General features: G+C 46.2%; 1 protein-coding gene across 2 annotated transcripts in view; it reads left to right on the forward strand.

The window, feature by feature from the left end:
• Nucleotides 1-10,913, forward strand: part of tipE (temperature-induced paralytic E) — a 32,412-nt gene that overhangs the window by 17,936 nt on the left and 3,563 nt on the right. The window lies entirely within an intron of this gene.

Here is a 10,913-nt window from a genome sequence, read left to right on the forward strand (position 1 = left end):
TGCAAGATTCATTGTAACAGATTTCAACTTGGAAAAATGATCAATTTAATTACTACTATTTTTTAAATTTTTAAATGGGAATTGCACTTCGTAACTTCAACTGCCATTTTCTCAATGCCTACATTTTCCATATGGGACTGACATGGGATTATAGGCAGTACAGGCGTATAGTTAGCAAACCAGAGACGGAGGAGCACTGATGGATTCTTAATTCTAAATAGTTACCTGTTTCAATTGTAAAGTTTCTAATTAATGCTTTCTCAATCGGCAGTTAATCATTTCACTAAGCCTCGCAAACATGTAATTTAATCAAAATTTAGAATGTAAAAATCTCGTTCGGTAAAGAGTACCGATCTTAACCCGAAAGCATGACGGTCTGACCCTGCCCTGTTGTAAGTATAGTATGTATGTTTTTGTCACTTTTTTGTAATAATCAGTAATTAACAAAATATACCTTAAATTGAAGTTACCATACCCAAAGCTTTTAAAATATGTTATTTTAGTCACTTTAATATTCGTGACTTGTTCGGTGATGAGATTTGTTCTCGTGACTTTTGCATGAGAGGTATAGGTGTTAACCACACGCAAAAAAAAAACCGTTCCGGTATTCGTGAACGACTAATCACGAAAGCATGAACTGCAAGTTCGTTTGGATTCATGACTTAGTTCCCGTAAACGTGATCGAGTAAATAACATTTTCATGAAATAGGGTAGATAGGGGCAATATGGTCCCCCTAAGAAAAACACATTATAACACATGCAAAAACATTCATAAATATATGATAGCTGTGATCATGCTCGTGCTTTGGAATATGTTTGATAATATTCAATGTTCAAAATATGGATAAAATATGAAAGACTCAATAAATTATTCTGTTTGAAACATTTCAGTTTTTGCTCCGATCAACAACCATACGGGGTAATATGAGCACCCTACTAAAAGTTAACGTTTTGACAGGTTTTCACTACAAAATAACATTCAGGAATCATGTGAAATAGAAACAGAAGTTCTTTTAGCAACAGTTACGTGTATTGCTCGCTGTAGAACCAGCGGATCAGTAAAATGTAATATAGTGAATACAATGCAATGCGTACTGAGCCCTCGCGCAGAATCAAGAACCCACGAACATCTCAAGCATCACGGAAATCATCTATAAAGCCGCTAGCACCAGTATACCCAAAACTGGCTGTGTCCCCGGGCGGAAGGCACTCCGCTGGTGGAACGACGAAACCAAAAGGGCAGTAAAAGCCAGGTGAAAAGCACTCCGGAAGCTCAAACGCACCACCCCAAACGATCCAGCAAGAGAAGAGGTCCTCGCGAACTATCGCTAGCAGCATAATAAATGCCGACAGGAGATCCGGACGGCGAAACAAAATTGCTGGACGGACTTTCTGGAGAGTATCAACGCCGAACAATCATCAGGGGAGCTCTGGAGTCGCATTAACGCCCTTAGCGGCAAGCGGCGATCATCTCCGCTTCAGATTCGAACAGACACCGTCACCATCACTGATCCAACCGTCGTAGCAGACGAACTGGGCAAGTACTTCGCCAAACTATCTGGCATCTCGGAGTACAGCGAAAGCTTCCGACAGCGAGTCCGTCCCTCTCTGTCCTCTGTGTCTACCTTCGGAATTCATCCAGACAACGACGACCTACCGATCAACAGCCCACTCTCCTGGGAAGAACTCGTGTTCGCTCTCAGTCGGAGCAACGGGAACTCGGCTGGACCGGACGAAATCGGCTACCCGCTGCTAAAGCACCTTCCACCCGAAGGCAACACGAAACTTCTCGACCTCTACAACCAACTCTGGACCGCTGAAGAATGCCCGGAAAACTGGAGAGAAAGCCTCGTTATTCCGTAACCGAAAACCAATGTCAGGACCAAAAACATCACTGGGTTCCGTCCCATTGCACTGACCTGCTGCATGGCGAAAGTCCTGGAACGGATGGTCAAGAGGAGGCTGAAGCAATATCTTGAGGCCAAGGGGCTGCTTGACCATCGGCAGCACGCCTTCAGGCAGGGGTATGGCACCTCCACCTTCTTCGCCACTCTTGGGGAAGTCCTGAAGGAGGCAAAGGACCAAGGTCATCACGCGGAGATCGTCTCGCTGGACATCTCCAAAGCGTTCAACCGAACATGGATACCAGCTGTATTGAAGAAGCTTGCTGATTGGGGCCTGAAAGGACACATCCTTCACTTCGTCCGGAACTTTCTGACCGACCGATCTTTTCGGGTTTCGGTTGGAAACGTGCAATCCGGAAGTTTCAGTGAGGAAACCGGAGTGCCACAGGGTTCAGTGATCGCGGTCAACCTCTTCCTGGTGGCCATGAATGGGGTCTTTATCCAACAGAGGACGAAACTGAAAGCGCAAGCGGCAGTCTCCTCGGTGGTCAGATGGGCTGACTCTGTTGGTTTCTAGCTTTCCGCCGGCAAGAGCATGCGCTGCCATATATGTACCACCAGGCATCGCAACAACGGACAGCCCATCATGAATAAAAAACAATACCGACCAAAAACACCGTGAGGGTCTTGGGAGTGCTCCTCGATCGGAAATTATCCTTTGAGCCGCACTTCCAACAAGTAAAGAAGGACTGTCGCAGTCGGTCCAACCTGATTAAGACCATCTCCCGCCCCCACCGATACAACAATCGCGAAATTTATTATGATGTTTATCAAATGCTTTGAACGATAAGATTTTTTATGCACCGATGTGATGTGAATGGGTCTTATACACGGGAAAAAAATTAGTTCCGAAATTCATCAACCTCAAGACACGATTTTCGGAACAAGTCAATCTTTCGTTTACGAAAGTGCACCATGAATGGAATCGTGAACAGTGTTCCGCAAAATAAACGTAACGCCTGCGTTACGATGCACCGGGCACCAACAAAAGTCATAGAAACGTGAACTCTGTTCTGAAAATCATGATCTTGTTCTTGTAAACGTGATTAAAGTTCATGAGTTTTGTGTGTGTGTGTGTGTTTTTTTTTTGCAAGGAGGAAACCTTCAAAAAGGCCATCGTGCCACCGCTTGACGACTGGGTGCACAGTCGCGGTGACACGGTGTATGGGATTCTTACCGCACTAATACCTCCTTGGATGCCTTGCCCTTTTCTCCCGGAACCACTTGTCGTGTTACTTTGGGGGCGTGCATTACGCACCTCACTTTACCTCAGCTAATTGGCGCTTCCAGTTCGCTGATCGTCTCTCCAATTTGTCTACTCGGTTATCCCCGGTGGTGGATTCAGCCTACTCTGACGGAGAGTTCTCCCGGCTTCGGCTTTCAGTTCGCACTTGTGTGAGCACATTACTACTTTCTAATTGGTCTTCTCGCCATTTTCGCTGCAGCGCTGACATGATCTGCGTTACTGCTCTGCTGACGGCGTTAAAGGTGCCCCCCTCTCGACACATTTCTTCGACGACATTCTCCGTGCTAAGGGCGAGCATATCCTCTCGCACATCATCAAATCTAGGACATTCGAAGACCACGTGCTCTGGTGTTTCTTCCACATTCCCACACTCCGGACAGAAGGGTGAAGTTGTGTGTCCGAACCGATGCAGGTACTTCCTGAATCAGCCATGACCAGACAGGAACTGCGTCAAGTGGAAGTTGACTTCTCCATGCTTCCTGTTCACCCAGGTCGAAAGAGTCGGTATTAGCCTGTGTGTCCATCTACCGTTCTCTGCTGCATCCCACTCCTGCTGCCACTTAGCCATCGACTCCGTTCTCACCATTTTTCGTACTCCTCTGGTTTCTCTCGTCATATAGCACTCGTAGTCCTCCGCCAAGGTGATGCCGATTGGGATCATACCGGCGATAACGCATACTGCCTCCATCGAAATGGTTCTGTACGCACTCACGACTCGCATGGCCATGAGCCGGATCGTGCTGCTCAATTTCTTTTGGTTCTGCTTCGTTTTCAGCGCTTCAATCCAGGCTGGACCTCCATACCTTAGTATCGATGAGGACACACTAGCCAGAAGACGCCTCTTGCTGCTGCTTGGACCAGAATTGTTCGGCATGATTCTGGTTATTGCGTTGATGAACTTCGCCGCATTTTTTTTTCTTTGGTTTGTTTTCCGTCGATCTTGTTTTCCGTGCTGAGCACCAATGCTACCGACGCCAGGAAGGCAGCTCCCACACCTGAACCCTACCTATCGACCCATCAACTCATGAACCGGGGACCAACGGCTTTACTTCCCTTCCAAAGGAAGGCGTTATCAGAGATGTTATGCCTCAGAACATCCCGGCGGCGCCGACTGGGATTGAACCCAGGCCTGCTGGGGTGAGAGGCAATCACGCTTACCACTACACCACCGGCGCCGCTACCTTCGCCGCCTTCTCGCAAGCATATTCGATGTGGCTATTAAAGTTTAGTCGGTCGTCGATCATCACTCCCAGATACTTTAGCACGCGCTTCGAAACAATGGTGTGCTCTCCAACGGTGATTTCTGCCCGTTGCACTGCTTTGCAGTTACTGACCAACATCACTTCTGTTTTGTGGTGGGCTATCTGCTGCTTCGCTCCTTGCATCCAGTTTCCAATCGTATCTATAGCCAGTGCCACCAGCATTTCCACTTCTTCCAACGTCTCACCGGTTCCCGTCAAGATGACATCGTCCGCAAAGCCAACGATCTCAACTCCTTTGGGCAGCATGAGTGTCAGCACGCTTTTATGGAGCGCCTTGGCGATGGCCTCCCAGCTTTCGCTATTGAATGCATTCTTCACATCAATCGTAATCACGGCGCAGTATCGATTTCCTCTCCGCTTCTGTTTGGAAGCTTTCTCGGCTCTGTCAATCACTGTCCGAATAGCATCCACCGTCGATCTTCCTTTCCGGAATCCAAACTGCCTCTCCGACAATCCGTGTTCACTCTCCGTGCATTTCGTCAGCCTGTTCAGGATGATCCTCTACAAGAGCTTTTCGACAGTATCCAGCAAGCATATTGGCCCGAGTATTGGCCTATACGATGCAGGATCTCCCGGCGGTTTTCCGGGCTTTGGCGACAGAACAAGCTTTTGTACCTTCCACCTATCAGGGAACTGACCCTCGTCCAGACATTTCTGCAGCACCATCCTGAACATGTCCGGGAACGTCTGGATCGCCGCCTTCAACGCCACGTTGGGAATTCCATCCGGGCCAGGAGCTTCATTCGCTTTCAACCCTTTCGCTGCTGCTATGAGTTCCTCGTTGGAGACTTGTTCAACGTTGTCTTCCTCTACCTCGCCATATGGTGTAGGTGGCAAGTTCGTTGGGTCATGCTGTGGGAAAAGTCCCTCCACGATGACTTTCAGCTTGTTGGGACACATTTCAACCGGCATCGATGGACCTCTGATCTTCGCCATCGCGACTCGGTATGCGTTGCCCCAGGGGTTGGCATCAGCGTCGCGGCACAGCTCCTTGAAACTATTTGACTTGCTCAGCTTTATCTTTCGTTTTAGTGCAGCCCTGGCCTCTCGGAACACCACCCTGCGCTCCTCTCTGGCTGCTTCTGTTCTTGCTCTCTGAGCACGCCTTCTTCTGGCTAGAAGACAAGTAGCACGGAGGGTGCTAATTTCCTCGTTCCACCAGTAAGCTGAACGCCGCCTGTTCGTTGGCTCCAGTTTTCTCGGCATAGTTGTGTCACATGCCCTTGCTAATGATTCGGTCAACTCGTTCGCGCTTAGGCCCGGGACGCTGCTGTCTACCCTTAGAGCTTCGATGAAGAGATCCTTATTGAATGCCTTCGTCTTCCACTTCCACTCGCTTACTTTCGTCCTCCGCATTTCCACCGGTGTCCGTTCGCCGATACTGTACCGGATCGTCTGATGGTCACTATGGGTGTACTCTTCGCACACTCTCCAGTTCATATTTGCCATTAGCGACGTACTGCAGAAAGTGACGTCGATAATGGATTCCCTACCATCTTTGCGGAAGGTGCTGATGGTTCCTAAGTTGGCCAGACTGACGTTCAACTTTGCCAGAGCTTCCAGCAGGCTATACCCTCTTGCGTTGGTACATCTGCTCCCCCAATCCACTGCCCAAGCATTGAAATTTCCTGCGATGACGACTGGTCTCCGTCCAATGAGTTCTCCGGTGAGCCCATCTAGCATCTTGTGGAACTGGCCTCCCTTAGCTCAGTCGGTAAAGGCGCAGCTACAAAGCAAGACCATGCTGGAGGTGGCTGGGTTCGATTCCCGGTCCGGTCTAGGAATTTTTCGGGTTGGAAAATTTCTCGACTTCCCTGGGCATAGAGTATGGTTGTACCTGCCACACAATTATACTAATGCAAAAATGGTACAGGCATCGAAAGCTCTCAATTAATAACTGTGGAAGTGCATCTAGAACACTAAGTTGAGAGCACGCAATAAGCTAATAATGCCATACGCAATACGCTTGAAATGCGAAGAAGAAGAAGAAGAAGGAACTGCTCAATTGTCCATCTTGGGGGTGCGTAGCAACTACATACATAGATTTCATTGATTTTGGCGATCACGAAACCTTCGTATGAGCTTGCCACCACTTGTTGAATGGGATACCTGCCCATGACTTGTATGACCGCCATTCTTGCTCTATCCACCACCCAGTTACCATTATCGAGAGGGATTCGATATGGCTCTGCAATGATTGCAACGTCGCACTTTGTTTCCGTTGTTGACTGCCACAACAGTTGCTGTGCTGTGTTGCAATGATTGAGATTTATTTGGGTTACCTTCATTATTGCTGGCCCACCATCGCCTTCTTGAACTCTGGGTACCTGAAACTTCCCGTCACATGGCCGTTTCCGTCCTCCTTTTCGCAGAGCATGCACCTCGGTTGCTTTGTACAGTCTTTTGCAACGGAGAAGGGGCCCTCCGCATTTCCTGCACAGATCAGATCTATCTGGGCCTTTGCAATTTCTCGCCTGGTGACCGAAGCCCATGCATTTGTAGCATCTCTCCATTTTCTTAGATACCTGAGGAATAGCTTTCAACGGGCACACTGACCACCCAACCTTAATTCGGCCTGTCTTCAGCAGCTCGTTAGCTGCGTCCGAAGGAAGTCGTATCGATGCCATCTGCGTGCCACCAGACGCCTTCCTCAACCGAATTGCCATCGGTACGTCTCCCAGGTTGCATAGCACCTTCAGCGCACTCTTCTACTCGTCTTCTGTTGTGATCTCGTCCAGATCCCTGCACTCGACCACTGACTCCTGGGATAAAGCTCTTACGTTCGCCGTCTCGCTAAGAGATTTTTCGACGAGCTCCTTAAAAGCTGCGCTCTTAACCGTAGGATCCCTTTTCAGCTCAAATAGCATCTCGCCTTTCTGGGTTCACCTGGTTTTCACCACGTTCTCGCCTAATTGTTTCAAGTCCGGATCCTCTCTCACTTTCCGGAGGAGTGTTGCGTAGGACGTTTTGTCCTTCACCTCAACAACCGGAGCGTCACCCTTGCTTCTCTCCCTATGAGGCCTAGACTTCTCCTTATTCTTCCTGTCTTCCTTCTTCTTCTCTTCCTTCTTCCTCGCTTCCTCTTCCTTCTTCCTCACTTCATCTTCTTTCTGTTTTTTCTTCCTCTCCTTCTGGTTCTCGACTTTACGCCACCCACCATTTTTCCCCATCTCCTTGATGCCTTCCTCGTCCTTGCGTTTTTTGGGCTCCTCCTCATCTCCTGACGTGTCCCTATATCTCTTTTCAGGACATGGATTTGTGGGTCCCTTCGGCGTCTCATGTGCTTCAGCCAGTCTTATGCTCTCCTTGGCCTCCCGGAGAGCCTTTTCGGCATTTTTGGCTCTTTTTCTCCACTCTTGGAATTCCCGATCTGCCACTTTTATGCCGGATTTGATTCCAGTTACAAGTTGCTTGATCTCTTTGTGTACGTTGTTTTTATCCTTTACGAACACATAGAGATCATCGATCTTCCTCCTGACCTCCGTCATTTTGGTTCTCCCAAGCTGCAATTCTTGCTGTTTGCCACCGCTGGATTTCGGTGTGAATATTTGGCCGCACCGCACCTAGCTGCTCTCCTTGGGATCCATGCTGTTCCACTTGGGGGTATAGTGGTTACCGTTTCCGCTTTCCAAGTAGAAGGTCACGAGCTCAATCCCAACCTCAACCCTTTTTTTTATTTATTTTCTACGCCTAATTAATTTAAATCGTAATCATAGATCGTATCACTCACGACAACCAATTCATAAATCTATTGAAAAGAATAGCATCCTTTCCATCGAAATTAGAGAGATGGATAGGTAGCGTTGGTCTCATGTTAAACAACTATGAATGAATTAATCATTTTCACATCTCCTTGAATTAGCTAGAGTTACGGCTGGGAGTGCTGATAGGTTTTTAGATTCAAGCTTTTATTACTTATTTAGCTGCCTAGGATAGCTCAGATGGCAAGGCAAGAGGCTGGTGATCGGAAGGTCATGGTTCGAAACCCATTCAATGACATGTGTGTATGTAGTAAATTTTCTAGGATCTATGTGCGTGCTTCGACAGAATTAAATGACACATCAATCACTAACGAGAGAGAACAACCCTGCTCTGTCCCGTTCTTATTTTTGGATTAATTATCCCGTAGTTTAATAATCGTTTAATAAATGTATAATAGTGTCTAATTAAACATTATTTCACATTATTACTTCACCATCGCTGTTTAAGGAAGTAATGATGTCGCCGAATAATCAAATATTTGATCGAATAAGCTCTGTTACAACTTTTGTAAGTCGAATAAAAGCTTCTCGACATACCTTATTCAACACCAAATAGTTCGATGTTGTGGTTGAATAAATTCTCCAGATTTGTGTGAACAAAGCCTGAACAGAAGTTATCATTAAAAATAGTACAAGTATTATTAAGCATGAAGTGGAATAAAATCGTCAAGAAGTCGTTTTTTCAATAGGCAATTGTTTGTTGGGGTCTTCCTTCGGAAAGGAAAGTAAAGTCATTGGTCCTGGCCCATGTGTGTTTGAATGGGTGTGATATCCTACGCAGGTGTGGAAGCTGCCTTCCTGCACATTCGATTGCCGTCAATGGATGGCAATCGATGTCCGTTGGTGATGGGTACTAGGTTGAGGAACAGAGACTGACGTTAAATAAAGGAATGAAGAGATTTCTTTTATTCTTCTCCTCTCCATATCTCGATATCTAAGAGAGATAGAGAAAGATCGAGGTGAAGAGAATATCGAGATATAGAGCACTTGATGTATAAAAATCTGAAACACGGCCAACCATACCAACTCAATAAGAATAATTGACTCAGAGAATTTTCTTTCCATACGAAATTTACTCAGATTTGGAAAAAGTGCAGTTAAGGTATCAGTACACGAGACAAATATTTGTCTTAATTTGACAGATACATTAAATGTATCTGTCAAATTAAGACAAATATTTGTCTCGTGTACTAATACCTTTACTCATAGCTTATGAGTAAATTTCGTATGGAAAGAAAATTCTCTGAGTCAATTATTCTCAGTCACTGAGTTGGTATGGTTGGCCGTGAAGGAATGTCCAAAACATCGAGAAATGGGAGAATTATCGAGATAAAGGGCGAACACGAAATTATTGCGACACATTCAACAGGGCATAACTTTTTTACCATTGGGTAAAAATCAACCAAATTTTGCACACTTTCTCATTGATGTGTATTGTGTACATGCTGTCAAACTCGAAGTCGTGTTTTTCGATTCAACGAAAATGGAGGTGAACCAACGCGAGTTGAGAGAAAAAATTCTTTCCAAACACCTGGAATTTCCTGACCTGTCGCACCGGCAGTTGGGAAAAATGTTGAACATTACCATTCAACCGTCTCCAGAGTGTTGAAGCGGTTCCAGGAGCGGTTGACGTTGGACCACGGCAAAGGAGCTGGAAGAAAACCGGGACCGGAGAACAAAAAGACGGGGGAAAGGTGAAGCGGATGATTAAAGTAAATCCCAACGTCTCAAGCCGTGATTTGGCTAAAAAGATCGGCATGTCGCAGAGCTACGTCCAGAATGCAAAGAAGAGAGCTGGACTACATACATACAAGGTACAGAACTTCCCAAACCGCGATGAGCGGCAACAATCGACGGCTAAAACTCGGGCACGGAAGCTCTACGAGAAGATGCTGACAAAATATGGCTGCTGGGTGATGGACGACGAAACGTATATAAAAGCCGATTTTAAGCAAATTCCGGGGTTGGAGTTTTTCACCGGCAAGAGCAAGTTCGATGTGGACGACAAATTTAAGAAGAAGAAAATGTCGAAGTTCGCCTCCAAATATCTCATTTGGCAGGCCATCTGCTCTTGCGGACTGAGGAGTGAGCCTTTCGTGACAAAGGGCACAGTAAATGGCGAGATCTACAAATATGAGTGCCTCGAGAAGCGCCTTTTGCCGTTCTTGCAGCAGCACGACGAAGCTCCGCTATTTTGGCCAGATTTGGCATCATGCCACTATTCTAAAAGTGTCCTGGAGTGGTATGAGGCCAATTCTGTCCATTTTGTTCCAAAGGACATGAATCCGCCAAACTGTCCGGAGCTGCGCCCGGTGGAGCAGTACTGGGCAATAATGAAGCGGGAACTTCGGAAGAGCAAGAAGACAGTCAAAGACGAGAAGGACATGTTAAGAAAATGGAAAAAAAACTGAGAAACTGGTACCGGATGACACTGTAAAGACTTTGATGGAGGACATCAAGCGAAAATGCGTTCAATTTTACACTCAAGGCTCCATCGATTAACTTTTCTTTTGATTTTTGAAGTAAATATATGTATAAAACTACCCTAAAATTTTGGTTTGATTCTAAACATTATAAGAAAATTGGCATGACATTTTCGGTGTCGCAATAATTTCGTGTTCGCCCTATATAGAACATTGATAAATTTATAAAGTTGGCTATATAACAATTAGGGGAAATGTAAGTAATGTCGGCCTACATGTCCCTAATTTGGGCCCATAGCAAAAAAAATCTGCTATTT

This window comes from Ochlerotatus camptorhynchus, unplaced genomic scaffold (assembly GCF_037179485.1).
Source record: "Ochlerotatus camptorhynchus isolate MF236.1 unplaced genomic scaffold, CSIRO-AGI_Acam_v1.1 ptg000599l, whole genome shotgun sequence".
Taxonomy (NCBI): Eukaryota; Metazoa; Arthropoda; class Insecta; order Diptera; family Culicidae; genus Ochlerotatus; species Ochlerotatus camptorhynchus.